Consider the following 10424-nt stretch of genomic DNA (forward strand, 5'->3'; position numbering starts at 1 on the left):
TTGATTTAATGATTATCATTTGATCGACTGGGACTTTTTACCAAAAGGTTTTCTTTGTTTATGGAAAAGTCATGTTCAAAAGCTAAAGGCCTAATTCAATCAATTTCATTTGATGACCTTCGTAATTTGAATAAAAACGGCAATGGAAGAAGGTAACTGATCAAAGAAAAAATCTGATTCTATTAGCGAGCGTTTCATCAGTCATTTTTACTGTATCATGTTGGTCTTATTCAACACAATGTCTGCTTATAATGTCATTACTCTATTGAGCAGTGGGTCTATAAAAAAGGGGATCAATAATACCAGTGAGCTAGTTGCTAGTGACATCTGGGCTGGACAATGAGCTCGCCCCAGCGCACACACACACACACACACACACACACACACACACACACACACACACACAGAGTCTCTTTCCAATCCCTGATTGCATCCACGTGGCTCAGGGCTACTTCTCCCTAATCGTATTTCTCTTCTTTAATCCCTTAGCAAGAGCAACAATGCCACCATTGGTTCACAGAGCAGGCAAAAATCTATTAGATACATGTTCATTTACTACAGCATACCACAACCAACGGGGATTCAAATAATTACTGGGAGTATTAATCAAAGTAGTGTTTTATGAATGTATTTGTGATCTGCTGTGGGGGTAAGATATTGACTCGCCAGGAGTGGGGCAGATGCATAATCAACATGGTGTTGTTCAATCATTCTCTCTCGCTCTCTCATGTGAGATGAATGGCCAATAATAGGCATGATGTGTTAATTGGAAGGGAAGCATTTATGTGTAAGAAGAATCTATACACACACTAGGCAGTCTCGAAATCACCCAATCAAATGTCCCGTTGAAACTCCTCATTCAATCTCAGATTCAGCAGTCCAAAATCAGTCTCACTAGAACACTCCCTGAAACACAACGGTAACACTTTTTGATAATGCTTCTAACAAATAATGAAATTGTTATTTTTAATGCTTATTCATGAATGTGTGTTATCAGGTGTTACCAAAACACCATATTACATGTTCCCCCATCACAATAGCACAGCCTCTTGACTAGCTAACCATGCGGTCTCAAATGTGCCATGTTAAATCCCTCGGCCACAGCCTCCCCCCCCCCCGAACTCATTCCAACACCGCTCCTCTCCTCTAACCCCTAATCCCACGATGACTAAATCATTTTCTTCGGGTCTAATTTGGCCAGATATCTTGCTAGATAGCTTACTATCAAGCCCATGCTTATGTAGCATGGCATTTTATTGATCCAGCCATGGGGTTGCAGGGTGTGACCCAAATATGGGGATTACACACCCACCTGTTACCCTTTGCTCAGAATTAGGAGAAAACACGTGTGTCTGTGTCTGTGTGTGTGTGTGTGTGTGTGTGTGTGTGTGTGTGTGTGTGTGTGTGTGTGTGTGTGTGTGTGTGTGTGTGTGTGTGGAGTGATGATGAGAGAAGATACAGCAGTGCCTTAAAGGTACTGCAGTCAGTCTTCTGCCAAACACATTCCTTTTGATTATACTGAGGACATAAGCAATGAGTTTCCTATGGAGGGGCTCATTTATAATTTAATCCAGGAGCCACAGTCTTTCTGAGCTGGCAGAGAGAGACTGCCCTTTCACAGGAGGAGTCCCACTGTGCAGCTGAAATCAATGCCATGGCCACAAACTAACACAGCCAGGTACCCCTACCTATCAGTCTGCCGATAAACCAATTATGGGATTGTCTGTAGACAGCCACCAGGTACAGATTCCATTACAGTAAATTAATTTAATAATAACAAATAGCTGTTTTAGCTGTTTTACCCAAACCAAGTAAGCCACAACAAAATGAGTCAACCCTGTGTATGGATAAAAGACTATAGAAAGTATTTTGTACTCTGGATACAGGTTGTGCAACAACATTACGTATCTTATATCTCCTAGAATGTAGTAGAGGTGTGGTGTGTTTACCACATCAGCCTAGCCCATAAAGGTGTTGCCATGGTAGACAAAAATGGAGGAAACAAAAGACACGCAACTGTTGTGTGTTGCACCTCAGGTTATCTGGACAAAGGGACGGGATACACAGGAAATGAAGATGCATAACCAAATGGGGTTCTATGGATCTTCCATAATGTGATGATATAAAATATAGTAAGATGTGTATGACTCGTGTGTGTGTGTGTGTGTGTGTGTGTGTGTGTGTGTGTGTGTGTGTGTGTGTGTGTATGTGTGTGTGTGTGTGTGTGTTGTTCAAAAAGCCCAATAGAGTAATCAGTAATGAAAACAGCAGAGGGAGTTACTGGTGCCATTCAGCTAGGGCCTGGTGCCATTCAGCCAGGGCCTGCTGCTGTGGAATGTGAGGCACCATTCACATGGGTTAAAAATGCATTGCAGCCACCACAAAGGCCTGCCTTGTCCTCATTGTTTCACATAGGCCGATAAAACACATTCGGCTCAAAAAATGAAATCGCTAATTTGACTCCTACAGATAGAGAACGGGAGGGGGAACTATGACAAAACGTCTTTGAAAGACATTTCATGGTACAGTGTGTAAAGTTTAAGTGTGATAGGCCAAGAGAAGGAAAGTAAAGTAAGCACACAGTCTACTTATGAAAGACTAACGTTTCAATTTATTCATCATTCATTTGGAGTCAAGATTTTTTTTTTTTAAGTATGATGGTAAAAGGCAGGTAGCCTGGTGGTTAAAAGCATTGGGCCAGTAACTCCCTGAGCCAGCAAGTTGGACAAATCTGCCATTCTGCCCTTGAGCAAGACAATAACAACTGTTCCCTGGATGCCCATGGCGTGGATGTTTTTAAGGCATCCCCCCCGCACATCTCTGATTCAGAGGGTTTGGGTTAAATGCGGAAGACACATTTCGGTTGAACGCATTCAGTTGAGCAACTGACTAGGCATCCCTCTTTCCCAATCAAATACAATCTCTGTTGGGTCATGTATGAGCTACTGTGTGACTTCATTGCAACAGGCTTTTCCACCAGTGGCTTTCTTCTGTGAAGCTGTGCATTTATGGAGCCCCAACGGGACCAGCTAGGGATCATGGTACAGTATGTTGCTACAAAGTTGATCCTTATATAAATAGATATTTAATCAAGATTGAGAAAGCATGTTCAACACGGCCACCATGTTTCTATTTTCACAACTTTAAACTTATATTTCTGAGATTTGGAGATGCCACATGCACATGCATGTCATCGCAAGTCTCTGAGCATGTATATACAGTCCCAGTCAGAAGTTTGGACACACCTACTCATTCAAGGGTTTTTCTTAATTTTTTTTACTATTTTCTACATTGCAGAATAATAGTGAAGACATCAAAACTATGAAATAACACATATGGAATCATGTAGTAACCATAAAAGTGTTTGTGCACTTAAAAGTAGTGCACATAAAAATAACTTTTGGAGTTAAATTCCCATGTACCTAATAAAAAATACAAATGAAATGGGTTTCCATCGCATTTTCAACTACTGATAGTTTTTTCAAATTTTTTGGTTGCTTTATTTAGCTAATGTGCCCACTCACATGCACTCTGGCCAACATCTTGTGTGTAGGGGCGGCAGGTAGCCTAGTGGTTAGAGGGGCGGCAGGTAGCCTAGTGGTTAAAGCGTTGGAATAGAAACCGAACGGTGGCAAGATCAAACCCCAAGCTGACAAGGTAAAAATCTGTCGTTCTGCCCCTGAACAAGTTAATCCACTGTTCTTAGTCCGTCATTGAAAATAAGAATTTGTTCTTAACTGAACTCCCTACTTAAATAAATAAATAAGGCCTACAGTGCAGGTATAGTCCACATGATGAGAATACTGCGGACAAAAGAGTGAGTTTAACTTCATTGGGATAGGGGGCAGCATTGGGAAGTTTGGATGAAAAGCGTGCCCAGAGTAAACTGCCTGTTACTCAGGCCCAGAAGCTAGGATATGCATATAATTGGTAGATTTGGATAGAAAACACTCTAAAGTTTCCAAAACTGTTATAATAATGTCTGTGAGTATAAGAGAACTCATATGGCAGGTGAAAACCTGAGAAAAATCCAACCAGGAAGTGGGAATTCTAAAGTTTGTAGTTTTTTAAGTGAATGCCTATCCAGAATCCAGTGTCTGTGGGGTCAGATTGCACTTCCTAAGGCTTCCAGTAGATGTCAACAGTCTTTATAAGTTGTTTCAGGCTTCTATTGTGAAAGGGGAGGGAATAAGACCACTCAGAGCAAGTGGCTCAGCTGAAAGCCATGAGTTGTTTATTGCGCGTGAGCGCGCCGTTCGTTCTCTTTCCTTTCTAATGAAAACGGTATTGTCCGGTTGAAATATTATTGAGTATTTATGATAAAAAGATCCTATGGATTGATTATAAACATCGTTTGACATGTTTCTACGAACTTTAATGGAACTTTTTTAACTTTTCGTCTGGATGTTGTGAGCGCACTTTGTGCCTTTTGGATTACTGAACTAAACGTGTGAAAAAACGGAGGTATTTGGACATAAAGAGGGACTTTTTTGAACAAAATAAACATTTATTGTGTAACATGGAGTCCTGGGAGTGCAACCAGATGAAGATCATCAAAGGTAAGTGATTCATTTAATCGCTATTTCTGACTTTTGTGAGTCCTCTCCTTGGCTGGAAAATCTGTATGGTTTTTTGTGGCTAGGCGCTGTCCTAACAGAATCGCATGGTGTGCTTTCGCCATAAAGCCTTTTTGAAATCTGACACTGCGGCTGGATTAACAAGAAGTTTATCTTTAAGCCTGTGTATAACACTTGTATATTTCATCAATGTTTATGATGAGTATTTCTGTAATTTGATTTGGCTCTCTGAAATTTCACCGGATGCTATTTGAGACAATGCATTACTGAACATAACGCGGCAATTTAAACCAAGGTTTTTGGACATAAAGAGGGACTTTATTGAACAAAACGAAAATGTATTGTGTAACATGGAGTCCTGGGAGTGCCAACAGATGAAGATCAAAGGTTAGTGATGAATTGAATCGCTATTTCTGACTTTTGTGAGTCCTCTCCTTGGCTGGAAAATGTCTGTATGGTTTTTGTGGCTAGGCGCTGTGCTAACATAATCGCATGGTGTGCTTTCGCCATAAAGCCTTTTTGAAATTGGACACTGTGGTTGGATTAACAAGAAGTTTATCTTTAAAATGGTGTATAATACTTGTATGTTTGGGGAATTTTAATTATGAGATTTCTTTTGTTTGAATTTGGCGCCCTGCAATTTCACTGGCTGTTGTCGAGGTGGGACGCTACCGTCCCACTAATCCCAGAGAAGTTAACGACTACTTTTATTTGTCAAACTGCAGCCAAGTATTGATCATCATGTCACCAGAATAAGATCCTCGGTATTTATTGGAAAAGTGCGTCAAGTTTGCCACCTTGCACTTTCACCAACCTGTTATTTCATCTGTAGCCTAATAAACTGCATGCATTCCCGAGTCGTAGTGGGAGGATCAAATAACATGTCATTTCGTGACTCCAAATGTACTTCGATATAAAGGTTAATATACCAATATTTGCGCACAAAAGCGTTCCCAGAGCCATTTCCCGAATCATTAATTGTACAAACACAAAAAGATCCCACCTTGCCTAGTGTATTTGTTTAGCTAACATTTGGAAAGTTTACCAACAAATGTGATGTTTCCATCAGGCCTGTCATGACATGTTTTTATGCAACATGTAATTTACTCGCATTAAAAGGTTGGATGGAAACATTTTTAACTGTAATGAATTTGAAAATAATATGTAGGCCTATTACGACAGGTGGCGCTCCAGCGGATTATCATTCTAATTTCATTGGCTACTCATTTCTGAGGGAGAATACAATTAGGCTCCGTCATGTGTTACGACCATGTCCAAATGTCACGGATGAGTTTGTGTATCTCCAAAAAAAACGATTTTCATCTGCGGACTTTTGAAAGGTGAATACAATTTTCTTATACGTCTGAAACCTGACGCTGCCAGAGACAACAAGACAAAAACACGTGGGAAGGCTAAGGACACTGTCCCCAATGTTGCATTCTGCACTGTTATTAGCCTGCTTTGTATCAAACATGTCAATTTATTTTCCACCTTTCAAGATTCGTCTTGTTGTAGGACTAACTACATCATAAATTTTTTTTCAGCATGCAGGGTCATTCAAAACACTCACTCTGATTTTACGCTACATTGCTAACGAAATGTAGCCAGACAAGTACACTGCTATACTGATATGATACATTGTTGCAATGTCCTCGAAACAAAACAGCCATGTTTTGATGTTATGCCATTCTTCAAATCAGGGCACAAGCAAATAAAACGAAATAGTAGCCTAATTTAATGCCCGCTCCCATTCCTCATCAAGTAACACCGTATTCATACGGAGTCAAATAAGTTTGTCTGAGGCTATAATACCATTCCGACCGGCAACCAGGAACAATAATCTGTATTTAACGACTTCGTTTCCCAGTAAGACAGTAGACAACTGTTTTAACCTTAGGAGAGGTATGGTTATGCAATGTGGGAATTACTCCAGATAGGCCTAGGGTACTTGGGGCACTATATTTTGAGAGTGCCGGTTCCACTCATCTTCTGATTCTATGAATTACTATTTACATTGCATGACACGTTTCTGGCTTATTTTACTCGCGCTGTTCTCGTTGCCGTAGGACTGTACAGGTTCAATGCTCTCTCTCCCTGTCTTGTTTGTCTGTCTCCCTCTGTCTCCCTCTGTCACCGGCTCTCTTCCTCTCTCGTGTCACTTGCGCTAAGAATGTAGCGCACCCGCGTGACGTCCCTGCAACTAGAAAGGAGGACAGGCAGCTCGAGGGTGGAAAAAAAAAAAGAAAACAGAAAAGTTGTATCAACGTTATGCATCGCATACTAACCTACAGCTGGCTTGAATGGCTTACAACTCCATGTTTCATTGTTAGCCTATACGGCAATAGATTTGGGTATTGTGCCTATAGCCTTTACCGAATGTTAATCTGTGTAGTCTGCTAGTAAATAAAACCAGTCAAATAAGTAAATACATGTTAAAAAAATATATATACAAAAAAATAGGAGGTTTGAATAGGCTAAGCGTATTCTAATTGTTTCTGCCAGACATCTGTGCGCAGACGTGTGATTTGCTCCCTCGCCCTACGTGGACACTACTTTGTGATTGTTAAGTCACAGCCCTCCTGCTTTCTTCCTTCCACAATGTCACACACATCTCCATGTCTAGGAGAACGGGAGAATAATTGTTTGTTTAGGCTTCCCCATATAGAGCATAGGACCTCCGTCTACAATGGTGTATTGACGTTAATAAAGGACAATAAGGCATGCAGTTCAAAAGTTGTGACCTATCTGATTCCGACACCCCCACCCAGCCCGCATCTTTCGACTCCACATCCCCGCCACATGTTTTGCATCCCCCCACCATAGACTCGAATTTGTAATGAGCTCCAACTAATTTTGATGGTAGGCTATTTAACATGTTGGGGACTTTTGAGTCGGCGGGATCAAAATCAGTTATTATGAACGCATGAAATGTGTCATGTTCCTCTAACTAAATGACAGCTATGTGCTTTCCACTGTCTCTGCCTGTTTTAAGGAACAAACAACAAAGTCTATTAAATAACCATTTAATAATTGACTATGATTTATAAAAACAACAATCATGAATCTAGTCAACCATGCACTTCCAATAACGTTCCTCCAATCGGATTAATCCCTTGGGTTTTGATGTTGCATGATTACAGAGCAACCTTTTCAACTTCACATTTCAAGAATATGACAAAGCAAAGGTAGCCTATATTAATTAGGGCAGCTCTATCCAACCCATATGATATAAACCACGTACGAATGTTGTTATTGATACAGATACAGACTATTGATAATGGAACGTTTGTTATGTTTGTTTGATATAGTCTCGAGTAGGTTAATAGGTTCGTATTTGCTCCAACTTCTACTCTTCGACTCGGCTGCCATTCAGAACCCTCACCAAACACACGGAAGCGAAACATCAATATAATCTAATATAGTTACGTACCTGTGTGCAAGCGTGTGATCAAAACATATCCTGGAAGCACTCCCGAAGAATAGGCGAACGCAAAGGTGAAAGCATGCGCTGTATGTTGAAGTGCATATGATTGAGTGAGTCGAAACCACTGTGACACAGGGATAGTCATCGGTCTCCCAAGTATTCAATGCACTAAGAGCTTGATTCCTCTCGAGCAATGACGATAAGCAAAGCCTCCAATTGCTTCTTTAACTCCTAAGTAGAGTCTATTTCCTGTACTGTGTTACATTAGGAGCAAAACCAAGACGTTTGCGCCTCGATCGTTTCATGGATACACCTTTCAGTGCCTGTGGATGGTCTCTCCCGCATTAAATGAACTATTTACTATTGTCTCCATCAGCACAAAGTTCTTTATACTATACTAAATAAAATATTCGTTTGACATACACGACGACATGACATGTAGGCCCAACACTTGTATATTCGCCAACATATTGAGTATCAATGTGTTATCATATGGATTCAATTCAGACAGGTTCTCAAACCTGTTTACGCACGTCACAGACAGAAGCCGTTTGGTATGCATGCAGTTACAGACAGGAATCAGATAAATCCTAAACAAATAGCCTAGATGAACTAGCCTAACTTCTAATTGGCTGAGGTAATTATAAGTAATATACTGTAACGACCCACGTTATATGAGCCAGGTTACAATTCCCACCGGGTTATCATATTGGCAAGATGCGTAGGGTTTATGCCTTTCACAAAGACCCGGGTTCGCTTCCCATGCCCTACGTTAGCCATCGGATTGCACCGTGAGGCTGAAGTTAGTTGAAGCACGGGGACGTAGCTTCCTTTTCGGATGGGGCAGTGTAGCCCTCGTTTAATGAGCCACATTAAAATTCCACAAAGTGAGTTTACTCTATTGGTGCGATGCATACGGTGTTTGCCTTTCTAGAGATCCAGTTAGCTTCTCGTTCCATCTGTTCGCTACAACACCATGGCATTTTAATTAAAAAAATACATTAATTAAACATTTATTAGCTATATTAAAATCTTTACGAAGGTGTAATTACATTTTTATTCTGTAATGATTGCTGAAAGCAAAGTGTATTCATTTGTTAGTTGCATTAATACAGGATATGTTCGTAACCTACTCTATTGTTTTTGATACAGTGGAATTCATTTGTGGTGTTAAAGGTAAAATAGTAATATATTGTTTCAGTGAAAAAAAATATCTGCGTGGTAGGTTGGCCTATTTTTGTAGACTCACTAGCATAGGAAGGCTGTATAAGCACACCGATTTGAAAGATACATTTAGTGTTATGTCTTGATCCGCCTAAATTGACTTTAGACTATGGCAGGTTGAATTTAAACTAAGAGGCCTAGATAATATGAGACTACTTTTAAATTGTGCCACTTTGAGTCCAATTTATATTGTGGGTAGATTCATGTCTGCATTGCAGTGAGTAAGCCCTGGATAAGGGTGTTTGCTTTGCATGCATAGGGAAGAAAGAAGCCTTTAAGCCACTGAGACGTCTTATCAACCACAAGCCTTGAATCGGTACCCACTGACACACCACACTCCAGCTCACAATGGCTTCCCTGAGCATGCACATATACAGTGCCTTCGGAAAGTATTCAGACCCCTTGACTTTTCCCACATTTTGTTAGGTTACAGCCTTATTCTAAAATTGATTAAATATTTATTTCTTCAGCAATCTACTCACAATACCCGATAATGACAAATGAAATACCTTATTTACATAACAATTCAGACCCTTTGCTATGAGACTCGAAATTGAGCTCAGGTGCATCCTGTTTCCATTGATCATCCTTGAGATGTGTCTACAACTTGATTGGAGTCCACCTGTGGTAAATTCAATTGATTTGACATCATTTGGAAAGTCACACACCTGTCTAAATAAGGTCCCATAGTTGACAGTGCATGTCAGAGCAAAGACCAAGCGATGAGGTCAAAGGAATTGTCCGCAGAGCGCCGAGACAGGACTGTGTCGAGGCACAGATCTGGGCAAGGCTACCAAAACATTTCTGAAGCATTGAAGGTCCCAAAGAACATAGTGACCTCCATCATTCTTAAATGGAAGAAGTTTAGAACCACCTAGACTCTTCCTAGAGCTGGCCCCCCAGCTAAACTGAGCAATCGGGCCTTGGTGAGGGAGGTGACCAAGAACTCTATGGTCACTCTGACAGAGCTCAAGAGTTCCTCTATGGATATGGGGGATCCTTCCAGAAGGACAACCTTCTCTGCAGCACTAAACCAATCAGGCCTTTATGGTAGAGTGGCCAGACGGAAGCCACTCCTCAGTAAAAGGCAGCCCTCTTGGAGTTAGCCAAAAGGTACCTAAAAAAAAGATTGAAGCCTTTGGCCTGAATGCCAAGCGTCACGTCTGGAGGAAACCTGGCACCATCCCTACGGTGAAGCA

At 40.8% G+C, this 10424-nt stretch overlaps 1 protein-coding gene across 3 annotated transcripts in view; it reads right to left on the bottom strand.

Moving 5' to 3' along the window:
• Positions 1-8269, bottom strand: part of LOC106583523 (zinc finger protein 516) — a 68702-nt gene extending 60433 nt beyond the window's left edge. For all 3 annotated transcript variants that reach the window (XM_045704521.1, XM_014167808.2, XM_014167817.2), the window contains exon 1: positions 8008-8269. The gene's annotated coding sequence lies outside the window, so the exon portion shown is untranslated. The remainder of the gene's footprint in view (positions 1-8007) is intronic.
• Between the last annotated feature and the right edge of the window lie 2155 nt (positions 8270-10424).

The sequence above is a fragment of the Salmo salar genome, chromosome ssa02 (genome assembly GCF_905237065.1).
Source record: "Salmo salar chromosome ssa02, Ssal_v3.1, whole genome shotgun sequence".
NCBI lineage: Eukaryota > Metazoa > Chordata > Actinopteri > Salmoniformes > Salmonidae > Salmo > Salmo salar.